The sequence below is a fragment of the Bos indicus genome, chromosome 10 (assembly GCF_029378745.1).
Source record: "Bos indicus isolate NIAB-ARS_2022 breed Sahiwal x Tharparkar chromosome 10, NIAB-ARS_B.indTharparkar_mat_pri_1.0, whole genome shotgun sequence".
In the NCBI taxonomy this organism is placed as follows: domain Eukaryota; kingdom Metazoa; phylum Chordata; class Mammalia; order Artiodactyla; family Bovidae; genus Bos; species Bos indicus.
This window is the reverse complement of record NC_091769.1, coordinates 44,779,079-44,806,276: the sequence shown is the minus strand read 5'-3', so window position 1 is coordinate 44,806,276 and position 27,198 is coordinate 44,779,079. Positions and strand designations below refer to the sequence as shown.

Here is a 27,198-nt window from a genome sequence, read left to right as displayed (position 1 = left end):
GTTGTAGTTACTTGTCCCTAGTTCACAGTAGTGGTGGTGGTTAGTTGCTTAGTCGTGTCCGACTCTTTAGTTAGTTAGTTGCTTTAGTAGTGGTGGTGGTTAGTTGCTTAGTCGTGTCCGACACCAGGCTCCTCTGTCCATGGGATTTCTCAGGCAAGAATACTGGAGTGGGTTGCCGTTTCCTTCTCCAGGGGAGCTTCCTGACCCAGGGATTGAACCCACATCCCCCGCACTGCAGACGGATTCTTTACCACTGAGTCATACTGTGCTTGGTAATGTAAAAATGTCAGCAGTCACTTGCCTGGAAACTATCACAGAAGTTTCCTCTCGGGGATTTGTTCAAGTTCATTTCCAGGCATATTCAAATAGAGAAGACTAAACCTGTTAATATTCTCACTTCAGTGGTTTTATGCAGCTTCATAGAGGCATTTATTGCCATTAGTAAAGAAGAAAACTAGGTACTTCTTTATAAAGTAGGTACATTAGTGTTCAAGTTAATAAAAAGAGTGATGGAAATGATTTCAAGATAAAGAAACTCTATCTCAGGGAACATAAAAAAGGCCAGGTGGGACTTTAATTTGTAAACACATTACTTTGTAAATATTGTTCACAGTACGTTAATATAAGTATTGATTTTCACATCAGGGATAGCAAACCTTGCCAAATCCTAGCCTGCTTTTGTTCAGATTATGAGCTAGGAAGATTTATTTGTGTATTTAATATAAGCTTCTTTCACCAAAATGTCAAAGGTAGTGAGTACATATTTATTCTTCCTGTGTCTTTCATCTAAGTTATAGCAAGCACTTAACAAATGCTTCTTTGGTAAGCGATGACTATCTATCTATGTAATATCTATCAATGTATACGTATAGATAAGTATCTATCAATGTATAAAAAGCAGAGACATTATTTTGCCAACAAAGGTCTGTCTAGTCAAAGCTATTGTTTTTCCAGTAGTCATGCATGGATGTGAGAGTTGGACTATAAAGAAAGCTGAGTGCCTGAAGAATTGATGCTTTTAAACTGTGGTGTTGGAGAAGACTCTTAAGAGTCCCTTGGACTGCAAGGAGATCCAACCAATCCATCCTAGAGGAAATCAGTCCTGCATACTCATTGGAAAGACAGATGCTGAAGCTGAAACTCCAGTACTTTGGCCACCTGATGCGAAGAACTAACTCACTAGAAAAGACCCTGATGCTGGGAAAGATTGAAGGTGGGAGGAGAAGGGGACAACAGAGAATGAGATGGTTGGATGGCATCACTGGCTCGATGGACATGAGTTTGAGTAAACTCTGGGAGTTGGTGATGGACAGGGAAGCCTGGCGTGCTGCAGTCCATGGGGTTGCAAAGAGTCGGACATAGCTGAGTGGCTGAACTGAACTGAACTGATTAATGTATAAATGATACTGTTTAGAATAGGCTCAATTACCATGGGCATCTAAATTTTATAAATTATTTTTATTTACTCATGTTTTAATGGCTTTCCATAAGAATATATCATCTAGACTGTATACCTGTATGTAAAATTAATAGAATATATGAGGATGAGAGTAGGCTTTTTATCTTTTCCTGGTTTTATTGAAATATGACTGGCATATAACATAGTATTCGTTTTAGATGTATAACATGATGATATGATATGTTTATGTATCACAAAATGATCACCACGGTAAGTTTAGTTAACATCCATCACTTCATGTAGTTATGAATTTTGTGTTCTTATAATGAGAACTTTAAAAATCTAGTCTCTTAGCACCTTTTAAGTATGATACAGTATTGTTAACTTTAGTCACCATGCAGTACTTTATTATTTTTTAAATATTGATGTATTTGACTGCATTGGGTCCTAGTTGCAGCATGCAGGATCTTTTTTTTTTAATTAATTAATTTATTTTAATTGGAAACTAATTACTTTACAATATTATAGTGGGTTTTGCCATACATTGACATGAATCAGCCATGGATGTTCATGTGTCCCCCATCCTGAACCCCCCACCCACCTCCCTCCCCATGCCATCCCTCAGGGTTATCCCAATGCACCAGCTTTGAGTGCTATGTTTCATGCATTGAACTTGGACTGGTGATCTGTTTCACATATGGTAATATACATGTTTCAATGCTATTCTCTCAAATCATCCCACCCTTGCCTTCTTCCACAGAGTCCAAAAGTTTATTCTTTATATCTGGGTCTCTTTTGCTGTCTCACCTATAGGGTCATTGTTACCGTCTTTCTAAATTCCATATATATGCATTTATATATTGTATTGGTGTTTTTCTTTCTGACTTACTTCACTCTGTATAATAGTCTCCAGTTTAATCCACCTCATTAGAACTGATTCAAATGCCTTCTTTTTAATAGCTGAGTAATATTCCATTGTGTATATGTACCACATCTGTCTTGCCAGTTATTCTGCTGATGGACATCTAGGTTGCTTCCATTCCTAGCTATTGTAAACAGTGCTCTGATGAACATTGGGGTACATGTGTCTCTTTCAATTCTGGTTTCCTCGGTGTGTATGCCCAGCAGTGGGATTGCTGGGTTGTATGGAAGTTCTGTTTCCAGTTTTTTAAGGAGTCTCCACACTGTTCTCCATATTGGCTGTACTAGTTTGCATTCCCACCAACAGTGTAAGAGGGTTCCCTTTTCTCCGCACCCTCTCCAGCATTTATTGTTCGTAGACTTTTTGATAGCAGCCATTCTGACTGGAGTGAGATGGTCCCTCATTGTGGTTTTGATTTGCATTTCTCTGATAATGAGTGATGTTGAGCATCTTTTCATGCGTTTGTTAGCCATCTGTATGTCTTCTTTGGAGAAATGTCTGTTTAGTTCTTTGGCTCATTTTTTGATTGGGTCGTTTATTTTTCTGGAATTGAGCTGCATGAGCTGTTTGTATATTTTGGAGATTAATTCTTTGTCAGTTGCTTCATTTGCTATTATTTTCTCCCATTCTGAAGGCTGTCTTTTCACCTTGCTGATAGTTTCCTTTGTTGTGCAAAAGCTTTTAAGTTTAATTAGGTCCCATTTGTTTATTTTTGTTTTTATTTCCATTACTCTTGGAGGTGGGTCATAGGGGATCCTGCTGTGATTTATGTCAGAGAGTGTTTTGCCTACGTTTTCCTCTAGAAGTTTTATAGTTTCTGGTCTTACATTTATATCTTTAACCCATTTTGAGTTTATTTTTGTGTATGGTGTTAGAAAGTGTTCTAGTTTCATTCTTTTACAAGTGGTTGACCAGTTTTCCCAGCACCACTTGTTAAAGAGATTGTCTTTTCTCCATTGTATATTCTTGCCTCCTTTGTCAAAGATAAGGTGTCCATAGGTGCGTGGATTTATCTCTGGGCTTTCTATTTTGTTTCATTTACCTATATTTCTGTCTTTGTGCTAGTACCATACTGTCTTTACAACTGTAGCTTTGTAGTATAGTCTGAAGTCAGACAGGTTGATTCCTCCAGTTCCATTCTTCTTTCTCAAGATTGCTTTGGCTATTCAAGGTTTTTTCACAATTTCCATACAAACTGTGAAATTATTTGTTATCGTTCTCTGAAAAATACCATTGGTAACTTGATAGGGATTGCATTGAATCTACAGATTGCTTTGAGTAGTATACTCATTTTCACCATATTGATTCTTCTGATCCATGAACATGGTATATTTCTCCATCTGTTTGTGTCCTCTTTGATTTCTTTCACCAGTGTTTTATAGTTTTCTATATATAGGTCTTTTGTTTCTTTAGGTGGATTTGTTCTTAAGTATTTTATTCTTTTTGTTGCAATGGTGAATGGAATTGTTTCCTTAATTTCTCTTTCTGTTTTCTCATTGTGAGTGTATAGGAATGCAAGGGATTTCTGTGTGTTAATTTTATATCCTGCAACTTTACTATATTCATTGATTAACTCTAGTAATTTTCTGGTGGTGTCTTTAGGGTTTTCTATGTAGAGGATCATGTCATCTGCAAACAGTGAGAATTTTACTTCTTTTCCAATCTGGTTTCCTTTTATTTCTTTTTCTTCTCTGATTGCTGCGGCTAAAACTTTCAAAACTACATTAAATAGTAGTGGTGAGAGTGGGCACCCTTGTCTTTTTCCTGACTTTAGGGGAAATGCTTTCAATTTTTCACCACTGAGGATAATGTTTGCTGTGGGTTTATCATCTATGGCTTTTATTATGTTGAAGTATGTTCCTTCAATAGCATGCAGGATCTTTAGTTGTGGTATGTGAACTTCTTAGTCACATAGTTACTAAGAAGTTACTAAGAAGTTTCAGAGAACAGTGCCTAGTTCTCTGACCACAGGTCAAACCCGGGCCACTGCAATGAGCACATGGATTCTTAGCCATTGGACCACTAGGAAAGTCCCATTATGCTGTACTTTACACCTCAGAATCTATTCATCTTATACCTGGAATTTTATGTATTGACCACCTTCATTGATTTTTTCCACCACCTCCCCACCCCCAGCCTCTGGTAGCCACCAGTTTATTTTCTGTTTCTATGAATTTGGATCATAGAAAATATGAAAAAGATCATATAGTATTTGTGTTTCTCTGTGTTGTTTCACTTATCATAATGGTCTCAAGTTCCCTTCATGTTGTTGCAAATGGCAGAATTTCCTTGTTTTTATGACTGAATAATATTCTATTGTAGATATACAATATTTTATTTAGCCATTCATCTGTCAGTGAACGCTTATGTTGTTTCCATGTCTTAGCTGTTATAAATAATATTGCAATGACCATGGAGGTGCAGATATCTCTTGGGTATGTTAGTTTCATTTCCTTCAGATACATACCCAGGAATGGAATTGCTAGATCGTATGGTAGTTCAATTTTTAATTTTTTTGAGGAAACTCAATACTGTTTTCCATAATGACTGCACCAATTTACATTCTAATCAACATTCACTTTCCCTTTTCTCTAGTTCCTTGGCAATGCTTATTTCTCATGTTTTTGATGATAGCCATTCTAACAGGTATGAGGTGATATCTCATTGTGATTTTGGTTTGCATTTCCCTGATGATTAGGAATGTCAAGGACCTTTTTATATACCTGTTGGCCATCTGTTATTCTTCTTTAGAAAAATGTCTATTCACTTCTTCAGCCCATTTTTAATTGGATATTTTTGCTATTGAATTGTGTGAGTTCTTTATATATTTTGGGTATTAACCCCTTATCAGATACATAGCTAGTTCACAGTATGTTAATGTAAGTATTGATCTCTATGTCAGGGCTAGCAACTTTGACAAATCCTAGTCTGCTCTTGTATAGTCTGTGAGCTAAGAATAATTTTTAAATGTTTAAATGGTCAGGAAAAAATCAAAAGGAAAATAATACTTTGTGACTTGTGAAAATTATATGAAATTCAGACTTTAGTATCTATACATCAAGCCATATTGGAACACAACAATCATGCCTGTTTACTTATGTATTGTCAATGGCTACTTCTGTGCTATGAGGGCAGAGTTGAACAGTTGTGACAGAGACCATCTGGCCTACAAGACCTAAAATATTTACTCTCTATCCCTTTACAGAAAACTTTTGCTGACTCCCACTCCAGTGGATTTAGAGACATAACATGACACATCTTAACCCCCTTACTGAGAGATTCTGTCATTAGTAGAAGATCTAAGAGAGATGACCCACATGACTTGAAATCAAGTATTGAACCTATATTGGCTAAATTTGTAGGTGCCTCTAAATAAGGCAGGATAAGGAGAACGTTGTTCATTGAAAGTTAGAAAAAGAATTAAAATGAATATGATAAAGGATTATTTTGAAATAGTCATTTAGGATCTAAAATGAAATACTAAAGGTACAAATTGAGGAAAACTGAGGGAAAGTATGGCATTAACATTCTGATGAACAGTGTCAAATCATAATGTTAAAAAGTAACTCACATTCACAAGAGAAGCAAACGTAGGCAAGCTTTAGTAACAATGCCATTTGCGTCAGCTTGAAAACAATGCTTCTCCCAAGCTCAGGAGCTGTGCCTTCTGGTTCTTAGGATTCTCTCACCGTGGACTCCATAAAGGCTGTTGACTCCTGAGCTGATATAAACGCTGGTGTCCGGATTTTGGAGCTCCAAACTAAGACGTGAGACTGAGGGTTCTACAAAGATAACTGTGAGTGGGGAGAAATAGATGGATGGAAAATGATCCTCAAAGCTGGTATGTCTAAGCTGGGGAATGAAGACGGAGCAGCAAGCACACAGACTGGATGTGAAAATAAGCCTCCCCACTTATTAGCCAAGTACTTTAACCTATCTTAGCTTCTTTATCTAAATTTCCTTATCTATGAAATGAAAATATCTCTTTAGGTGATTCTTAAAGGAATTAAAAGAGATAATGTCAAAGGAACTTTGTAAAACGCAAACAGATGTGGGGCACTGTTGTTGATAGACAGCCGAGCTGGGACAGTGATTATCCTCAAGTATTGAAGAAGTATTCCATACGGTTGTTGAATCTGTACACTGAACAAGGAGTTGCAGCCAAAATGGCCAATGGGGGCTTGCCAGACTGTTGCCCTGGCTCAGACTAAATTCATAAAGGATATAAGAGCACCTTTCTCACGCTAAGGCATCCTCTGCCTGGCAGGACAAGCACCCACCCAGAAGAGGTATCTTTCCCCATTCAGTTTCATGAAGGTGCCGTGTAGGTTTTGCGCATTTTTATATAAATATACAGCAGCATTGTATATTCAATGGTAGTCAAGAGGATAATGCTAGACAGTTGTTTTCCATCTCCTCAGTGGAGATGCAGTATTTGTTGAACTTGAAGTTAAAGGAGAGCTCAGGCAAAGAGAAGCTCTGTTGATCTAAGAGAGCTCAAACATTAGACCACTTGAAGTGACAATAGAATATCCATCTTTGAAAAATCTTTTAAGACAAAATAGGAGATCTTCTAGATGTCTGCCATCTAAACATCTCTCTGACACATTTTCTGGTTCTCTGATTCTTATATTATCCTGAGTTTAAAAGACTTTAAGCCTGCCCTGTGGCTTTTCCCTGGTTCACTCACCAGGAAAAATAAAAAATTATTTCTTTTTCTTAGTTGGATTTGTATTTGTCAAATACCAAACTGCATTGCATAGTAATAATAAGTTAAACAAAAACAGACAGGAAATATTTGAAACTTTTGGGAGTCTATAGATGTCTCATGTCCTGTGCATGGAACTTCTTTACAAAATTTTTTCTGACATGTATTGCTTAATCCATTCAACTTTGTAACCTAGTCTGTAAGAATTGCTTCCCAAATGGCGATGTTTCCTCTGCATTAACATGAGGTTAGCCAGTGAGCGATATAATCTGTTGACATCAACAAGGATAATACTGCCTGCTCTGAGCCAGGAGTTGAAATCAAAGCAAACAGGTAAGCTGTTGGCCTGAGCCAGCTGTACCTTCCAAAGATCCCAGCATGCTGATTTCCCTTCCATTTTTGGAAATGCTGCAGGAATTATAGCTGAATGTTCCTGTGTTGAAATAATGGCTTTACCCTCAGGACCACTTTATGCAGAGGACTCTGTTTTCAATATAGTTTTGCAAACAGTGACCTTATCTGTATAAATTTGCCCCATAGAGAACCATCTTTTTTTTTTTCCCCCAGTGATAGCAAATGGCCCACAAATGAATACTGCTTAAAATGCATTCATTGACTGAAGGAGTGCTCAAACACTTCTAATATAGAATAGTTTACATTATAAAATACCTTTAAATGTTATGTAAGCTTTTATAACAACTCTGAGAGTCACAGACAAATATAATCCTCGTTTAGCAGATGAGGAAATACACCTGGAAGGAAGTTAAATATCAGAATCAGAATCATAAAAGTCAGTAGCTAAATCAAATTCACCCCATTACTCTTGGTCAGGCTCTTTTTTATTTGTATATGTATAATTTTATTTATTTATGTATTTATTGGCTGTGCTGGGTCTTCATTGCTGCAAGGGCTTTTCTCTAGTTGTGGTGTGTAGGCTTCTCATTTGTGGTGGCCTCTCTTGCTGTGGAGCCCGGGCTCTAGGGCCTACCGGCTTCAGTAGTTGCAGCACGTGGGCTCAGTAGTTGTGGCTCCAGGCTCTAGACCACAGGCTCGGTAGTTGTGGTGCACAGGCTTAGTTGCTCTGCAGCATGTGGGATCTTCCTGGATCAGGGATTGAACCCATGTCTGGTCAGATTCTTTTTGGGCCACTCTTTCTGAATATCAAGCAGAAATAGAAGCTTATTTTTGGGTATTCTGAAAGGTAAATAAGGGGACACCACCACATGATCACATTGGATATTAAATTATATTAATTCAGTTAACCTCTTATTGTTACATTTTCTAATGTCACACAGTTTAAAAATTATTTTCAAGGTCTTCTGTGTGAAACACAGGTTAAGATAGGAAGTTCTTGACCTACTTTTAATTGTTCTTCATTTCTAGAGATTTAAACCTCTAGAGGTTATTTTCATTCTATCATCAACCAATTAAACTCCCTGTTCATACTGAATAGCTGCCCTTGAGAAATTTAGAGTTGAGTCAGGGAGGCCGATTATATATATTCCAGTTGGAAACTATAAGTGTAATCCCAATGTCTAAAGCTGCTAAACACAAATGTGAGTCCATTAACACACATAGGCAAGTCTTCATGGCTATTGACTGCATGTCCAATTTCTACCAGTGTTTCTCTCCAAATAAATCTTGGGATTCCCAGAGATGCACACTTGGTTGTCTAAGTCCCGGTCTTGGTTACTGAAGCAACAGTGGGTGACAAAGCCAAGATTCTGAACTCCTGGTTCTGACAGTGCCTCAGAGGTGTCTCTCTGATAGTGGAATACTGCTCGCCCTGAATGGCCACTGCCAGGGTCATACCTGTGATGACCACCAGGAGGACAGTTGGGTTGTCCTTTCTAAGGGTTGAGAATATTTCTATAATTGATCTCCATCTGTGCAGGGGAGAGAAATGGACACACAATTTTGTTCAAACTCCTAAAGAAGCGGTTTACCATGAGGGCTTTAGTCACGTTTTGATGCAGTGTCATCAGTAAAGGGTTCAGTTCATTTCAGTTCAGTTGCTCAGTCATGTCTGACTCTTTGCAACCCCATGGACTGCAGCACGCCAGGCCTCCCTGTCCATCACCAGCTCCTGGAGTTTACTCAAACTCATGTTCATTGTCAGTGACGCCATCCAACTGTCTCATCCTCTGTCATCTCCTTTTCCTCTCGCCTTCAATCTTTCCCAGCATCAGGGTCTTTTCTAGTCAGTCAGTTCTTCACATCAGATGGCCAAAATATTGGAGTTTCAGCTTCAGCATCCATCCTTCCTATGAATATTCAGGACTGATTTCCTTTAGGATGGACTGGTTGGATCTCCTTGCAGTCCAAGGGACTCTCAAGAGTCTTCTCCAACACCACAGTTCGAAAGCATCAATTCTTCAGGTGCTCAGCTTTCTTTATGGTCCAACTCTGATATCCATACATGACTACTGGAAAAACCATAGCCTTGACAAGATGGACCTTTGTTGGCAAAGTAATGTCTCTCTGCTTTTTAATATGCTGTCTATGTTGGTCATAGCTTTTCTTCCAAGGAGCAAGCATCTTTTAATTTCATGGCTGCAATCACCATGTGCAGTGATTTGGGAGCCCCCCCAAATAGTCTGCCACTGTTTCCACTGTTTCTCCATATATTTGCCATGAAGTGATGGGACCGTATGCCATGATCTTTGTTTTCTGAATGTTGAGTTTTAAGCCAACTTTTTCACTCTCCTCTTTCACTTTCATCAAGAGGCTTTTTAGTTCTTTTTTTGCTTTCTTCCACAAGGGTGGTGTCATCTGCATATCTGAGGTTATTGATATTTCTCCTGACAATCTTGATTCCAGCTTGTGCTTCATCCAGCCCAGCATTTCTCATGATGTACTCTGCATGTATGTTAAATAAGCAGGGTGACAATATACAGCCTTGATGTATCCCTTTCCCTATTTGGAACCAGTCCATGTCCAGTTCTAACTGTTGCTTCCTCACCTGCATACAGATTTCTCAAGAGGCAAATCAGGTCATCTGGTATTCCCATCTCTTTCAGAATTTTCCACAGTTTGTGGGTAAAGAGTAGAGAAAGTAAAGGGTAAAGGGTAGAGAAAGACAAACATATATGAAAGTAACAACAAGAATTTTTTTTTAATTAGAACTGATTTTGTATTCAATTTTTAGTCAGTCTAGAACTAGTCAGGAGAATAAGTCTCAAAGGATTGGTTTGATCAGTTTTAATTAACCAGGTGACTTTTATCTCTTTTATTGCCTAATTGTTTTGTCTTTTTTGATATATTTACCCAAGCACCGTAAAATGTATGAAGTGTTATCAGACTCCATCTTGGATGGTCTAGGACAGTTTTCTTTTTTAGAACTCTTTAGGCAACAAATTTATACTAGCTTCTTAAGCAACTCAAGTTTGCATTTTTTAACTTGATAATGAGGCCATTGTCAGAGATAAATTATGGATCTTTCATCATAGTTCAGAAATACTTGTGAAAAGGTGAAATCCACTATAAGGACAATTTTTGGTAAGTTGTCATATAAAACTCGATGAAATATGAACAAATGAAAGAATGGCTTTGAACGCTTGGAAAGACTAGATTACCATGTCTAAAGAACAGATCACATTTTGGAATGGTCAGGACAACAAGGCTGTCTCATTAATCAAGAAGGATAGGCCCAAGAATGGCCATCGAGATCCCTTTTAATGGTAATAGATATCATTAACAGTTTGACTGTAATTGGTCTAATTGTAGAGGACAAAATACCAGGGAGAGTTTAAAAAATCATGCAATGATTCTGCATAGCTTTTTGGGAAAATAATTGGAACAGTTTGCTTAATTAGTCTCATATTTCCTTGTTCTCTGATGTCCTTGGACCCTTTGAGTTTCTGAGAAATATCAGTAACAGGAACTAATTGGTAGGGACTTAGAATCCCATTAAAGAATATAGATGTGTCAGAGCTAAAAAATATATATGTATTAGTGAATTTTTAGGATGTATATCAAAATTAATATTTAGAAAGTTTGGTAGTGCTAGTGCTTAGTCACTCAGTTGTGTCTGACTCTTTGCAATCCCATGGACTGTATCCTGCCGGGGTCCTCTGTCTGTAGGATTTCCCAGGCAAGAATACTAGAGTGAGTGGTCACTGCTATTCTTTGAGAAAGGCAAATTTAGTTGAGACATTCATGGGAAATGAAGAAGTTAAGCCGAGAGCAAAAGAGATTAATGCAAAAGAATATAAGTAAAGAAGAAAGAGACAAAGAATACATTTCAAGTTCAAAGATAAGGCCTTTGACCCAACTATGTATGTGCATCCAAACATATAAAAACATACTTGATGTCACCTTCTTCATCCATCAAGGGTTGGTAAGGAAGCTGATGGCTTCCAGAAACTGTCTGCTTCTGGAGGCCTTTTAGTGAGGCTTGAGTCAGATGTACAGCGGTCTAGATTGGAAGATTCAGATGAAAAGCCTCAGTATGTTTACTAGCAAAGTTGATTGTGATATGTGTCTTGGAACTTAAAATCAGTATTTGTGTTTAAGAACACCTGAAATGGCTCTGTTGTATGTAGTTTGAAGGCTGACTTTCATTGTAGTCTGAGTGTATTTGGCTTCCTAAATCTATAACATGTGGTGGTGAATTGAGCCAAGTACCTTCCAGAATCGCAGCTCACATCTGTTGGACCTATGACTACATATCAATCTATCATATCTGACAAGGCCAGAATGTTCCAAATGGAATCTGTTGGAGGGAGAGTCAAGTCTCACAGGGCTTTACGTAACAGTTTTATACAGTGAAGATTGATGTGGATTTTGACAGATCCCACTAAAATGGAAAACTGGGGTAGTTTTGGTTATAAAACAATGTAACTCATTTTATGTTTCAGAAATGATGTGTCATTGACATACTTCTTTAAATATTTTAACGGTAAAGTGACATTTTAAAAAATCATTCAGTTTTCCCTGGGTAAAATTTATTCATAGGGTAAAATTTCATCACCTGTTGAGTCTCTCAGGTAAATTTTTTCCCACCCATAATTTTGTAATGTCTGAACCAATTTGACCCTGACACCCCCACTGGGTTGTTTTTCTTCTTTTTTTTTATGGTTCATTAACGGTAAAGGCCTGGAGATATAGTTTGGAGAGACACGAAAGGATGTGAGAACATTTTGATATAGTATATATTTTTTTCTACTGGAGTAAATTGTTATATTTGAGTAAGTCCATTTTATTTATCAGTCAGATTGAACAACTGTCTTTTAATGGATTGAACAACTGTCTTTTAATGGCAGCAACACCAGTAAGGGTCATTAGTTTTGTACAATAGTAGTCAGGTGTGTTTTTAGGATGGGCTTCAGTCTGAGTTACTGAAATTTTCTTTAGATGTTAGATTGTTTAGAATAAGTGGATATTAATTTATTTTTTAATGTTTTTATGGGGGTGTCAAAAGAAATCAGAAAAGCCCTTTCAAGAAAGTAATATGTCAAAATCATGAACAACGTTAACTTTGACCTGTCTTAATTGTGACATAATCATGTGGTGCTAGTGAAGGTGAAGAACCTGCCTGACTAATGCAGGAGACTTAAGAGATGTGGGTTTGATCCTTGGGTTGGGAAGATCCCCTGGAGGAGGAAATGGCGACCCACTCCAGTATTTTTGCCTGGACAATCCCATGGACAGAGGAGCCTGGCGGGCTACAGTCCATAGGGTTGCAAAGAGTCAGACATGACTGAAGCGACTTAGCATGCACGCACACATGCATGTCAGAGCTATCTAGGGGACAACAAGCTATTGCTAGCAGACTATTTGGGCTTCCCAGGTGGTTCAGTGGTCAAGACTCTGCTTGCCAATGCAGGTGATGCGGGAGACGCAGGTTTGATCCCTGGGTCAGGAAGATCCCCTGGAGGAGGAAAGGCAACCCAATACAGTATTCTTGCCAGGAAAATTCCGTGGACAGAGGAGCCTGGCAGGCTACAGTTCATGGGGACACAGAGTCAGACACGCTGAGCACACACACACAAACACACACAACAGAGTATTTAGAGTCTTTTATTATTATTCATATAGCACTAAGTATACATTGATTATTCTGAAGATGTAGTCATCCCCAAATAATATTATCTTAGGATTGTCATCAGGGTCAAACATCAGCCAATAAGAACTGGGCATGCTCTAAAGCAGCTCTTAGATGTCGTGAGATTCACTTATATAGGGAAGGGAGATAGGGTTATCTACTGCTGTGTAGGAAGCAGACAATACAAGAATTTTATAGGTGATAATCAAATGGCCTCATGTGTTTGTTATTGTTTGCTGCCTCTAGCAGATAAACAAGGTCGATAAGCCTTAGATGAGAGGTGGAGAAAAACGTAAGCTATGGGCTTATGATAAGCTCTGAGTTTTGAATAAGTACCTTTAAAGTATAACCTTGTCCTGAATTCACAGTGTGGAAGAAGGGATTGGCATAGGTCAAAATGTTCAAAGTAGGGGATTAGTCTAGTTTTTGCTTAAGAAAGGAAAAGGCTCATTTGGCATCTGGATTCAGAAAGTGAGCATTGATGTAATGGTTCGTGTCACTTGTGTCATTGACAGAGCTAATTAAAATATGAAGAGCATGAAACAAGCCTTATTATTTTTGTATTGCTCCTTTCATAAGGTGAAGGGATAAATCTTTTTGGTTACCTAAGGACTATCTGGAAAGCTCAAAGATGGTTTTGATGTGAAAGAATCTTATAAGCTTTTTAAAAATAAAATTTGCATTTGGGGTTTAAATTAGGCAAGAAATAAAAAAAAAGGAATGAATGAAGCACCATATGCTTCAGGTGGTGTGATAGGAATAATGGTAAATAAAGCATTTGCAGGATGGTCTGGAGTGGAGAAGGTCTGCAGTGGAAATGAGTTATGCAAATATCACAATGGTCCAGTCATAAGGTGATGAGGGCCCAAATGAGAATCTGTCATTGAGACTGGAAGGAATGTGTAGCAGCACATGAAGTAAGAACTGGCAGAACTTCTGATTGCCTGCGAGTGAAGCACAGGAGCAGGCAAAGGTCATGCCTCGCTTTTGATCCTGGGTCTCTGGGAGACAGAAGGGAACCTGGGACAGACATGGGTTTGTAGTATGGTGACGTGCATGCATGCTTAGTTTCCCAGTCGTGTCCAACTCCTTTCAACTCATGGACTGTAGGCCACCACACTTCTCTGTCCATGGAATTTTCCAGGCAAGAATACTGGAGTGGGTTGCCATTACCTGCTTCAGGGGCTCTTCCCCACACAGGGATCAAAGTCGCATCTCCTATGCTGGCAGGTGGATTCTTTACCACTAAGTCACTAGGGAAGCCCTTGTAGTATGATGGAGCTGAGGTTGAAAAATCAAGGGATATTTTTTATTAATTTTGTTCCTATATAAGATGATGGATGTCCACTAAACATATTGTGATAATCACTTCATGATATATGTAAATCAACTCATTATTATGCTGTATTCTTTAAACTTATACAGTGCTATCAATTATATCTCAATAAAATTGGAAAAAGAAACCTTAGAATTTCCTAAGTGGAAAAAAATTAATTTAAATAAATAAAATGGTTTATTTTCAAATTAAAAAAAAAACAGGAAGGGAAAAGGCAAGTGTAACCTTGTAAATTAGGAAGAGATAGAAGGAAAGATATGTGCCTTTTCATTCATTCATTCATTCCATCACTTTATGCTGCAATAGATCTGAAACCATCTGTAAAATTACATAGATTATAAGTAGGTGAGGGAATTGATAGATGAGAGAAATAAACACAGGAACTATTAAACCCAGATGTGATATTGACACATAAGTTTGCATACTATAGACACTACACTGCATGTTACTAGGGCGATAGTGTTAATTTGGGTCTAGACTTCCAAATAATCTGTGCAGGGACAGAAGCACTGCCAATAGAGGATTCTCAGTACCCATGAAAGTAAATTTCCTCTTTAGTAGGAGCACAGCTTTTCACAGTATTGATCCGTGAATGTTTTCCTGCTGTCATAGAAAGAGGACACAGTGATGTAACAGATGAGATAGTCTCCTGCCTGATGCCTACAGGGATTTGTAATGGAGAAAAGGCATTACTATATAAATGGTGCCGGCTTTTCCCTCTGCCCTTCTCTTTAAGGAGTATTTTCTTTGTTCAATTCCTTCTCCTCATCTATCATGTAAGGACAGTTCTGCCTTTGCAGACTTTCCCCCTAGGATTCTGTGAATGACTAATTGAGAGGAAAGGGGAAGGATGAGAAGCCAAGGCACATGGGTGAACTAAGGTTGGGGGAGGGACCCTGTAAGGAGTTTTCAGAGGAGAGGTCAGGCTGCAGAATATTCCTAGATGGTTGGATGGCATTGATTCAATGGCCATAAGTTTGAGCAGGCTCCAGGAGATAGTGAAGGACAGGGAAGCCTGGTGTTGCTGCAGCTCGGAGGAGCCATGAAAAATGAAATAGGCACAAGGAGAACAAAATGATTTTGAGAAACATTGCTGTTGACTGTGTGTCTCTTTCATAATGTTTGAGAAATGTTAATCAGGGATTATTTTACTTTGAAATCTTGGTTGTTGGAGTTTCTTCCGTGGATGCTGGTACCACTCTGAGATGGCAGGATGTGAGTCCTTGTTTCATTATGGAGATATAGGGTGGCACTGGTAGTGTGGTGGGGGGTGCGGATGGTAGACCTGAAATGCTGCACTTCATCCCTGTCCTAGACTGACATCACTGTGCATCTGAGGTCTGTTTCTCTCTGACGGTTAGATCAAGAGCACAGGTGGCCGGCCTTGAAATATTGGAACAGTGGCCAAACTTAAAGATTCGGTGCACTAAAAGTTGCAAACTAAGGGATAATGTACTGATGTGTGTTCATTAAATAGAGGTTGCCTCACCAGAAACAAAACAAGAAGGCTCAAGGAAAGGCAACTTGTTGGTTTCCAAGTCAGTACCGAGGAATGCCTACTTTCTTAAGACAACTCCAAGAAGAAGCACAATCCAGACCTATGCTCTGCATGGCTGGAATTGTCCCAGAGGCACCTTTGATTATAGGACATTTCTTTGTCAGGGTTACAGAATATTCCTAGATGGTTGGATGGCATCACTGACTCAATGGCCATGAGTTTGAGCAAGCTCCAGGAGACAGTGAAGGACAGGGAAGCCGGGTGTTACTGCAGTCCACGGGGTCACAAAGAGTCGGACACAACTGAGCAACTGAACGACAACAGACATCCATGAAATTATCACCACAATCAAGATAGTGAACTTATCGTTGAGATTTTTAAGAAATATTCTGTGAATTTTGAATTGCCTTTGGTCAATTTAAGAAACACATGTTAAGAGTTTTCATTTTTTTGAAGTTACTTTTTGGCTGCCAAGCTGTGTTTCTCTGACTAGGACTCCACTAAGATTCTGGGCTTCAGTAGGATTATATTTAATACAGAATTTAGAGGCTGTTTCTTTACCATTCTTCAGTTGAAAAAAGAACTTCAGAACGTAATTTTATGGCTGATGGGTGACATGGGAGAGAGAAGGAGGCTTAACGGTACAGCTGTGGTTGCTGGACCGTCTGTTTGGGCCAAGAGCAAGGTTTCTCATCTCCAGTAGAATGAGGATTCTGTCCCTGTTGGCAAGCTCCGTTCTTGTAGCTGAGCTTTGGAAAAGTCCTGGACCATAGAGAGTTGAAAGTTGTAATATTTAGCAAAACCTTGGAGTATCAGTATTCTGGGTTGCTAATTGATACCAGATCCAAATGCGTTGGCAATCAGTAGAGCCCAGGGGAAAATTATGATTTTCTTATTGAAATTAAGGAGCCTAACCAGGACAGTTGTCTGGGCAGAACCATGGCAGAACCAAAATCATCCCCAGGAAATACATTCACTTGTGTGTGGGCTAACTTGCTTCAGCCGTGCCTGACTCTCTGTGATCCTACGGGCTGTAGCCCGCCAGGCTCCTCTGTCCATGGGATTCTCCAGGCAAGAATACTGGAGTGGGTTGCTATGCCCTCCTCCAGGGGATCTTCCTGACCAAGGGCTCGAACCCATGTCTCTCGAGTCTCCTGCATTGGCAGGCGAGTTCTTTACCACTAGTGCCCCCTGGGAGGCCTGAAATATGTTTGGGGTTATTCTAATTTTTTAAGTGACAAAGATTCTAGGACTAAAGTTCTTGTGGTATGGAACAGATCATCTAATCATAAGATTAGAAAATTTTAAAAGAAGATAGTATTCACTTCCTGCCAAAGTCATAGAAGAATTTAAATAAAATTCTCATAGAACTTCTGATTCTAAGCTGTGTACCTTTCTGGTTTGCTCTCCAGTACAAATTAATTGTACATTGAATTCCCAGTGACCACATCAGGATACTTTGAATTGTGAGTAACAGAAACCCTGACTCAACTGGCCTGAATAGTAATGGAGTTATTTCTCATTAACAAACCCACAGTTTGAGCAGTTCCAGAGTTGGTTAGTTTAGTGACTAAAAGACATCATCAAGAATCTGGCATTTTTGTAGCTTTTCCACCATTCCTCATTAGGGTATCTGACTCATCTTCAGTCGAGTTCTCTAGATGCTCCAAGCATTCCATTCCTATTCAACAACATCCAGTGGCAATAAACTCATTCCTTATCTTTGTTTACTTTTTTAAGATCAAGTATAATGTGTCCCCAAAGCCCCTCAACTGTCTCCCCTTCACATCTCACTGGTTCAAATGGTGAGTAATTCACCCAAATGAATTACTGGCAAGCTGAATGGGATCCCTGGATACACATAGATCAATCAAGATCCAACACTAATTTGCTGGGAGAGAGATGGTTACTAAAACAAAATCAAGGATCTCCTGCATTGCAGACAAATTCTTTACCATCTGAGCCACCAGGGAAGTCCTCTAAAACAAAATCAAGGTTTTGCTAAAAGGAAGAAGGGGAAGAACACATCTGTCATTCAGAATTATGGAAAGAATCTGATTAGAATTGAAAACATATGCCAGAGTTAACTATTTTTTATTAGGATTCTTTCTTAAGCCATTATTTCTGACAAAAATTTATTAGTAAGACTAATAGTCTATAAAGACCCCTCCTAGTACATTGCTGTAAAACCATAACCTTTGCATTGAGAATGTGTTTTAATTCTTAATAGCAGGCATTTAATAATTAAAATTCAAGTTAAAAAGACAGAATATCTCTTTTGTGCAGTGCTACAAATGGTTATCTGATCAATTAGAAGATGAACCTTATCAACCCTGACCCTCAGGATCTATTGAGGTGTGAGTTTTGGCTGGAGTATGATTACCTGGAGGCTCTATACTGAACTCATTCAACCTAGCCCTTTCAGACTCATGACCATAGAACCATGGGTTAAGAACAGTCAAAAGCAACTACAATCAACTGTCTTTATTCCTGTCTTTATAAGGAAACAGAGAACAGGATCAAAGTCAATAGCAATCGTATCAAACACCTGCATCAGACCTCACCTGGTCTGGTTCAAAGCCCCTGTGGGAACCGGTACTGACGTGCGCTCAGATAAACTTCCTGCAGGTGCCCCCCGCCAGGGCGCCCCTTTCTCTATATATTGTACCTCTGTTGTCTCCAGCCCCATAGCTTCCCTTCTGATGCTGAGGTGTGGGTCACACCCTATTTGGTACTCAAACATGCAGTCCTGAAAGTGCAGAAAGCAGTAACACTCCATGGGGCAAACCTTTGACCGGTAGAAAAGGAAACTGATTGGTAAATTCTTCCTCCTTTATCCCTGCCCCACATGCAGCTTTTATCATGGCTTTTTAAGGGACAGTCCCAACAGTATCAAGGCGTCAATTGAATTTAATGGCATAAAACTATGAAGTATCCTTCTGTTGGCTTACTTTCCTTCCTGCCTCACTCTCCCTGTGTCTCATGCCTGCTACCTGAACGTGCATCCCTAATAAGGTAATGACATCAAAAACCGCTTCAGGCCCTGCTTTCTGGAAAGCTCAGCTTAAGTCAGAAGAGCAGCTAAACCTAAAATCTACCTGCTCCTTGTGTAAAACATGGGGTTAAGGAGCCCAGGCTCATAATTAATAATGGAGAAAACAGACACAGAGTTTAGAAGAGATATTTAATTAATATATTGAACACATTCAATAAATAAAAATTGTAGAGATTTCCCTAGTGGTCCAGTAGCTAGGACTCTTGAGTTCCCAGTGCAGGGATCCTGGGTTCTATCCCTGGTTGGGGAACTAGGTCCCACATGCTGCAACTAAGATCCAGTGCAGCCAAATAAATAAACAAAAATACAATTAAACAAATAAAAATTGTGTAGTTTGGGAAGATGGGAAAAATTCCTTATTTAAAATATGGTAGGCTAAAGTCTGGGTTCTTCTAGGAAGGAGATGTAGATTTAGGAAGATGGGGTGTGTCATTTTGATCTTTTTAGCTCTTGCACCTCCTTTATGCTGACTATAGCATATTTGCTCAATTGACACTTGTTGAATGAAATGAAAGAAAGTGACAGTGATATATTTTTTTAACTTTCACTTTTTCTTTAAAAAAGTTAATTAATTTATTTTAATTGGAGGCTAATTACTTTACAATAATTGTAGTGGTTTTTGCCATACGTTGACATGAATCAGCCATGGATGTACACGTGTTCCCCATCCTGAACCCCCCTCCCACCTTCCTCCCCATCCCATTCCTCAGGGTCATCACAGTGTACCAGCCCTGAGCACCCTGTCTCATGCAACAGTGATATTTTTAAGTGGTGTGGAGGAGGTCTGGTTAGTGGGCAAGTTGAAGGCAAGAAGTCAAGAGGAACAAGGTGTGACTCTAAAATCTGCCTGCCTGGCACTATGAGCAAATCCCATAATGTCTCTTAATCTCTAAAGCCTCTTAGTACTTTTCTTACCTAAAGGATAGGTGTGGGGCTTCTCTGGTGGCTCAGTGGTAAAGAATCCACCTACCAAAGGACGTGGGAGATGCACGTTTGATCCCTGGGTCAGGAAGATCCCCTGGAGAAGGAAATGACCACCCACTCCAGATTTCTTGTCTGGGAAATCCCATGGACAGAGGAGCCTGGCGGGCTACAGTCCATGGGGTTGCAAAAAGAGTCAGACATGACTGAGCAGCTGAACAACAATGACAGTGATGAAGGCTGCCTGAGCCCAGCCAGACCCAGCAGCGTGAGATTGTGAATGGAAAAGCCAAGGGCTGGAGAGACCCAGAGAGGGCGGATGGTGCTAGGAGGCCTACCAAGCCAGACCTGGGGGTCCACCCAGGCACAGGGAGAAATGAATCTAGAAGGAGGTCAGTTCAGTTCAGTCGCTCAGTCGTGTCCAACTCTTTGCGACCCCACAGACCCAAATTTTAAAATTTAAAATTAATTAAAAAAAAAGAAAAAGTGAAGGTTAAAAAAATATCACTGTCACTTTCTATCATTTCATTCAACAAATGTCAGGCTTCCCTGTCCATCACCAACCCCCGGAACCTGCTCAAATTCACGTCCATTGAGTCAGTGATGGCATCCAACCATCTCATCCTCTGTCGCCCCCTTCTCCTCCTGCCTTCAATCTTTCCCAGCATCAGGGTCTTTTCCGATGAGTCAGCTCTTTGCATCAGGTGGCCAAAGTATTGGAGTTTCAGCTTCAACATCAGTCCTTCCAATGAACACCCAGGACTGATCTCCTTTAGGATGGACTGGTTGGATATCCTTGAAGTCCAAGGGATTCTCAAGAGTCTTCTCCAACACCACAGTTCAAAAGCATCAATTCTTCGGCGCTCAGCCTTCTTCACAGTCCAACTCCCACATCCATACATGATCATAGGAAAAACCATAGCCTTGACCAGATGGACCTTTGTTGGCAAAGTAATGTTTCTGCTTTTGAATATGCTATCTAGGTTGGTCATAACTTCCCTTCCAAGGAGTAAGCGTCTTTTAATTTCATGGCTGCAGTCACCATCTGCAGTGATTTTGGAGGCCCCCCCCAAAAGTCAGATACTGTTTCCCCATCTATGTCCCATGAAGTGATGGGACCAGATACCATGATCTTAGTTTTCTGAATGTTGAGCTTTAAGCCAACTTTTTCACTCTCCTCTTTCACTTTCATTAAGAGGCTTTTTAGTTCCTCTTCACTTTCTGCTGTAAGGGTGGGGTCATCTGCATATCTGAGGTTATTGATATTTCTCTCGGCAATCTTGATTCCAGCTTGTGCTTCTTCCAGCCCAGCGTTTCTCATGATGTACTCTGCATAGAAGTACTCTATGTACTCTGCATTAAATAAGCAGGGTGACAATATACAGCCTTGAGGAACTCCTTTTCCTATTTGGAACCAGTCTGTTGTTCCATGTCCAGTTCTAACTGTTGCTTCCTGACCTGCATATATGTTTCTCAAGAGGCAGGTCAGGTGATCTGGTATTCCCATCTCTTTCAGAATTTTCCACAGTTTATTGTGATCCACACAATCAAAGGCTTTGGCATAGTCAATAAAGCAGAAATAGATGTTTTTCTGGAACTCTATTGCTTTTTCCATGATCCAGCGGATGTTGGCAATTTGATCTCTGGTTCCTTTGCCTTTTCTAAAACCAGCTTGAATATCTAGAAGTTCACGGTTCACGTATTGCTAAAGCCTGGCTTGGAGAATTTTGAGCATAACTTTGCTAGCATGTGAGATGAGTGCAGTTGTGCAGTAGTTTGAGCATTCTTTGGCATTTCCTTTCTTTGGGATTGGAATGAAAACTGACCTTTTCCAGTTCTTTGGCCACTGCTGTTTTCCAAATTTGCTGGCATATTGAGTGCAGCACTTTCACAGCATCATCTTTCAGGATTTGAAATAGCTCAACTGGAATTCCATCACCTCCACTAGCTTTGTTTGTACTGATGCCTTCTAAGGCCCACTTGACTTCACATTCCAGGATGTCTGGCTCTAGGTGAGTGATCACACCATCGTGATTATCTGGGTCATGAAGATCTTTTTTGTACAGTTCTTCTGTGTATTCTTGCCACCTCTTCTTAATATCTTGTGCTTCTGTTAGGTCCATACCATTTCTGTCCTTTATCGAGCCCATCTTTGCATGAAATGTTCCCTTGGTATCTCTAATTTTCTTGAAGAGATCTCTAGTCTTTCCCATTCTTTTGTTTTCCTCTATTTCTTTGCATTGATTGCTGAGGAAGGTTTTCTTATCTCTCCTTGCTATTCTTTGGAACTCTGCATTCAAATGGGAATATCTTTCCTTTTCTCCTTTGCTTTTCACTTCTCTTCTTTTCAAAAAAGGTACAGACTAGGAAAATTGTGCTCAGAAGGAGGCAAAAGAAAAAAAAAACAAAAAACAAAACCGAGCTCTAGACACAGTTAACAAGTTATGCAACCTTAAGAAAAGGATTTCACCCTTTGGAGTCCTGTCCATTGAACAAAGTGTAACTCTAAGTTTCTATTTGTCTTTCATCTTGCATGGTAATTGGAGAAAGAAATGGCAACCCACTCCAGTACTCTTGCCTGGAAAATCCCATGGACGGAGGAGCCTGATAGGCTACAGTCCATGGGGTCACAAAGAGTCGGACACAACTGAGCGACTTCACTTTCACTTTGCATGGTAATGGGGCGGGGGTGATACAGCTTATGATACTGTTGTTGTGCCAGGGAAATTCTGTATAAGAATAAAGAAGCAGCTGTCCATAGACAATCTTGATTTACTCTGCTAGAGGGGACTCAGATGCCTTACGTGCTCCTGACAGCCCCTCCAGAAAAAGCAAGAGGCAGATGGTGGTGATGGAGAGGAAGTGAGAGACCTACCCAGAACACTGAATGGGCCTGCTTGGGACTGTCGTCTCCACATCCTTCCTGCACGAGCTCACGGGGTGTGGCTTTGGTGTGGCTTCCAGGGCTCCACCAGTGTTCTAAAGTCCTGTCTGCTCTCCTTTTCCTGTCCCCCCAACCCACATGCCCTTGCAACAGAGTGAAAAATGAATCGCCCATCACCTAACTCCTCAATTGGACTGTCTTGAGCTACTGCAACAGATCTCTGCTAAGGGCCTCAGTAGGAGGGTGACCAGCTACCCCCTTCATGATGAGGTACCTGGAGAAAAGGCTCGGAAGTGGATGGAGACACCATACCTATGGGTATCTGAGCTCTTCTTGCCATATGGCAAGGGGTACCTCAGGCCCAGGCCCTTCATCCACATACCTCTGAACCAAAGTTTTTAAATTTTGAATATTCCTTTCTCCACACTCTGTGTATCTGAGTATTTTGAAGCCTGTTGCATCCCAAGTTTTTAGCTTTTCTTTTTTTATTTTAAGCAAAAAAGGATGAAAGCCTTAAGATAGTCTAAGGAGGAAGATTCTCTTGTTGGCATTGTATCAGATTCTTTTCTCTGGGGGAGGCCTGCTGTTGAGGCAGGGTGGGGTGGGTTCAAAAAGGTTGTAACATGTTCTGGCTTGGGGCCCAACATTGTTGAAAAATGCTTAGAGGAGACTCAGAGCACTTAAAGATTTTTGGCTTTAAAATTGTCTTTGTTTAGATTTTTAAATTTGTTTAAATATTTTCTCAGAGACAATAAAAGAACTTGAATAGAAATTTTTTCCATGAAACAAATTCTTTCCTAACCTAAGCTGACAGACTTTTTACAACAATAGTAACAACCATTATCATCTATTTTTTGATGTTACTAAGGCTTTAGGTCCTGTTCTAAGTGTTGCACATGCTTTATCTCATTTAATTTTTTCAACGGTCTTCAAACTTAGTACTGTTATCCCCATCTCAAAAATGAGAAACCAGAGACTCAGATGGCTTGACTCTACTATTTATATGTTAGAGTATATTAGTAAGCGTTAGAGTTTAGATTTGGCTACAAACCTAGATTTACTTGACTTCAAAGCCTGGTCTCTATCAGTGGTGTGCTGGCACATGTCCAACAGCCAGCTCTGTGGGAGGGGAGGGGAGGTCTGCTTTACAGTGTTTGCCAGTTTCCTGGAGTGTAAATACCCCCAACCATGGCTGATTTCAAGCTACCAACTTGACCTCACTGAAAACGGAGTTGGGAAGAAATACGTAAAATTGACTCTCGCTGGTATCAGGTGCCACTGATATAGCACAGCTTACTGTGTCTGTTATATTGTTATCAAACACATTTTGGAGGCTGGAGCACACTTGTGTCACCTGCGATTTAGTGACAAGATCCCCAGTCTCTTTACTCTTCATATATCCCTATGTTTATTCTTGAAGCATGCCTTCTTTGGACACTGAAACTGAGTACTTACCCTGGCCAGACCCTTCCCTAAAGACTTTTCTCATCTAATTTTCCCTGTAGCCGTTTTGAGGAGACTGCTGTTGTTTTTCTCTTATTTCATAAAATGAAGAAACAGATGCTCAGAGTGCTCAGGGAATTTGGTGAAGGTCACACAGCTCACAGCTAAGGCTAGATGTGAATCTATGAGTCTTGATGAACTTTTCAGTAGGAACAGGAAAATAAAAAAGAGGTTGGAGAGTAGTGTTAGCCAAGCAAGCTTGGACATAGATGACGTTTTATCTATATGATACAAAAAAAAAAAAAAAAAAAAGCACACTATCATTCACTAGTATCAGGGTAATAGCAAACGTCAGAATGATTGGCTGTATTTTCATTTTTATAATTTTTATCATCTGGATAATCTGCGAAATTAATTTTATCATCTATATAATTTAGGAAAAGCAATCGTGGTACAATAAACTTATGGAAGACCCTGATGCTTGGAAAGACTGAAGGCAAAAAGAGGAGAGGGCAGCAGAGGATGAGATGTTTAGATAGCATTACTGACTCAATGAATTTAACCAAACTCCAGGAGATAGTGAAGGACACGGAAGGCTGGCATGCTGCAGCCTTCCATGGGTCACAAAGAGTCAGACATGATTTAGCGACTGAATGACAATAAAAACGTATGGAGGAATTGAAGGGTCTAGATTGAGTCCACCTTCATCCACATCAGCTACATGATCTTGGATGTGTCCTTTGACTCTTCCTAGCTTTTGACTGATCCCATGGACAGAGGAGCTTAGTGGGCTGCAGTCCATGGGATCTCGAAGAGTCGGACATGACTGAGTGACTTCACTTTCACTTTTCACTTTCATGCATTGGAGAAGGAAATGGCACCCCACTCCAGTGTTCTTGCCTGGAGAATCCCAGGGACGGGGGAGCCTGGTGGGCTGCTATCTATGGGGTCGCACAGAGTCGGAAATGACTGAAGCGACTTAGCAGCAGCAGCAGCAGCAGCAGATTTTGACTGTCTCATTTCTAAAACAAAAAAGCATCATTGGAGACAATGTAAATGAATGGCATTTATGATCCAACTGTTTACATAATATTAAGTTTGGGGGTTGAATATACAAAACTTGAAAGAAGGAACTTCCTTTTATTCACAGCCTTTGAGCTTTCAGGAACAAATGTTAAAAGTTGACAATTGGCTCAATTTTATAATTTGGAGTTTAGTGATAAAAAGATGATACATAATTTCTTTAATCTTCAAGGGCTTTAAAAATATGTCCAAGATAAGTGTATTTTTCATGGAATTAAAAAGTTGTGAACTTACAGATGAATATCCAAAATCAGTCTCCGCTAGGAGAACTAGGTCTCTTTGGGCGGGCTTCCCAGGTGGCTCAGTAGTAAAGAGTTCACCTGCTGATGCAGGAGATGCAGGTTTGACCCCTGGGTCAGGAAGATCCCCTGAAGGAGGACATGGCAACCTACTCCAGTGTTCTTGCCTGGAGAATCCCGTGGACAGAGGAGCCTGGTGGGCTACAGTCCATGGGGTTGCAAAGAGTTGGACATGACTGAGTATGCACACGTATTTTATTCTGTTTCTTACACTAGTTGGTTCTTGCTAATTTTAAGGATAGGTTAGAAAACCAGCTGAATACAAATGGACTACTGTTATGCCTGGTCCCTTCTTAGAACTGTCACCATTTGCATGGAAATGGTAAGGGTATCTAGCCAAAGCCTCGTGAGAGTTGTCTTATACACTGATACATGCATATCACAAGCAGTCTTAGGTTAAGGCTTGATGCTTAAGAAATCAAATCCTTTACATTCTCCTTTGACCAGAAGGAATGCTGAGAAAGAAAAGTATGGCTCTGTTTCCCCATGTATGCGATAAAGTCTGAGACTTGCAAAAGAGCTTAAGTAGTACAACTTGTGTAAGAAGAATGCTTTGGGTGCAGTTAGTATAAACAAAGGGTCCTTGGCACGAAAGAGAGCTAAGCAGCTGCAAGAGATTTGCTTCGAAAACCAAAAGATTAAATGCTCTTAGAAGAGAGGGAGAGGAAATACCCACTAAGGTCTCTGATATTTCCATTTTCTTTCCTCCTTCTGAATAGCCTTCTAAGATTAAATATTTCTGTCTATGGTTACAAAAGAAAACCCCCAAACCAAAACAAAAAACCTCTTCTACTTAAGAATAATCATATTGTCAGAATTTCCCCCTAATTTTCCTAAATTTAAACAAGCATGGGGGTTTAAGGTTAAGTCACAAGATATAAATCATTTACATTCCTTTGCCTGTTATCTGTTCTCTGTGAAATCATTCATAAAAGGACACTGATAGTGCTTTAACCCCCACGAGAATATTATGAGTTAATAGGAATGATTGATGCAGAAAGGAATTGCCTATGAGTGAAATAATTAAAAGTATGTACCAAAATCAGCTTGTTTAATATGGAAAACCTGGGGGAACAATAATACAATGTAATAAATTTCTTTATAGTCTTGCTATTCCCTATGATAGAGCACTATCCACATAGCCACATGTTTCTTAAGACACAAACATGAAATTAACTGGAAACTTGTTTTATATTTCCACATAATTCAACTGGTTCAGTTCAGTTCAGTCGCTCAGTCGTGTCTGACTCTTTGCAACCCCATGAACTGCAGCACGCCAGGCCTCCCTGTCCATCACCAACTCCCGGAGTTCACCCAAACTCCTATCCATTGAGTCCGTGATGCCATCCAACCATCTCATCCTCTGTTATCCCCTTCTCCTCCTGCCCTCAATCTTTCCCAGCATCAGGGTCTTTTCAAATGAGTCAGCTCTTTGAATCAGATGACCAAAGTATTGGAGTTTTAGCTTCAGCATCAGTCCTTCCAATGAACATTCAGAACTGATTTCCTTTAGGATAGACTGGTTTGATCTCCTTGCAGTCCAAGGGACTCTCAAGAGTCTTCTCCAACACCACAGTTCAGAAGCATCAATTCTTCTGCGCTCA

At 39.8% G+C, this 27,198-nt stretch overlaps 1 protein-coding gene across 1 annotated transcript in view; it reads left to right on the top strand.

Annotated features, from left to right (window-relative positions):
- The window catches only part of LOC139185243 (uncharacterized), a 214,989-nt gene that overhangs the window by 163,853 nt on the left and 23,938 nt on the right, over positions 1–27,198 (top strand). The window contains exon 8 of the mRNA XM_070797415.1: positions 955–27,198. This exon is cut by the window's right edge and continues 23,938 nt beyond it. The gene's annotated coding sequence lies outside the window, so the exon portion shown is untranslated. The remainder of the gene's footprint in view (positions 1–954) is intronic.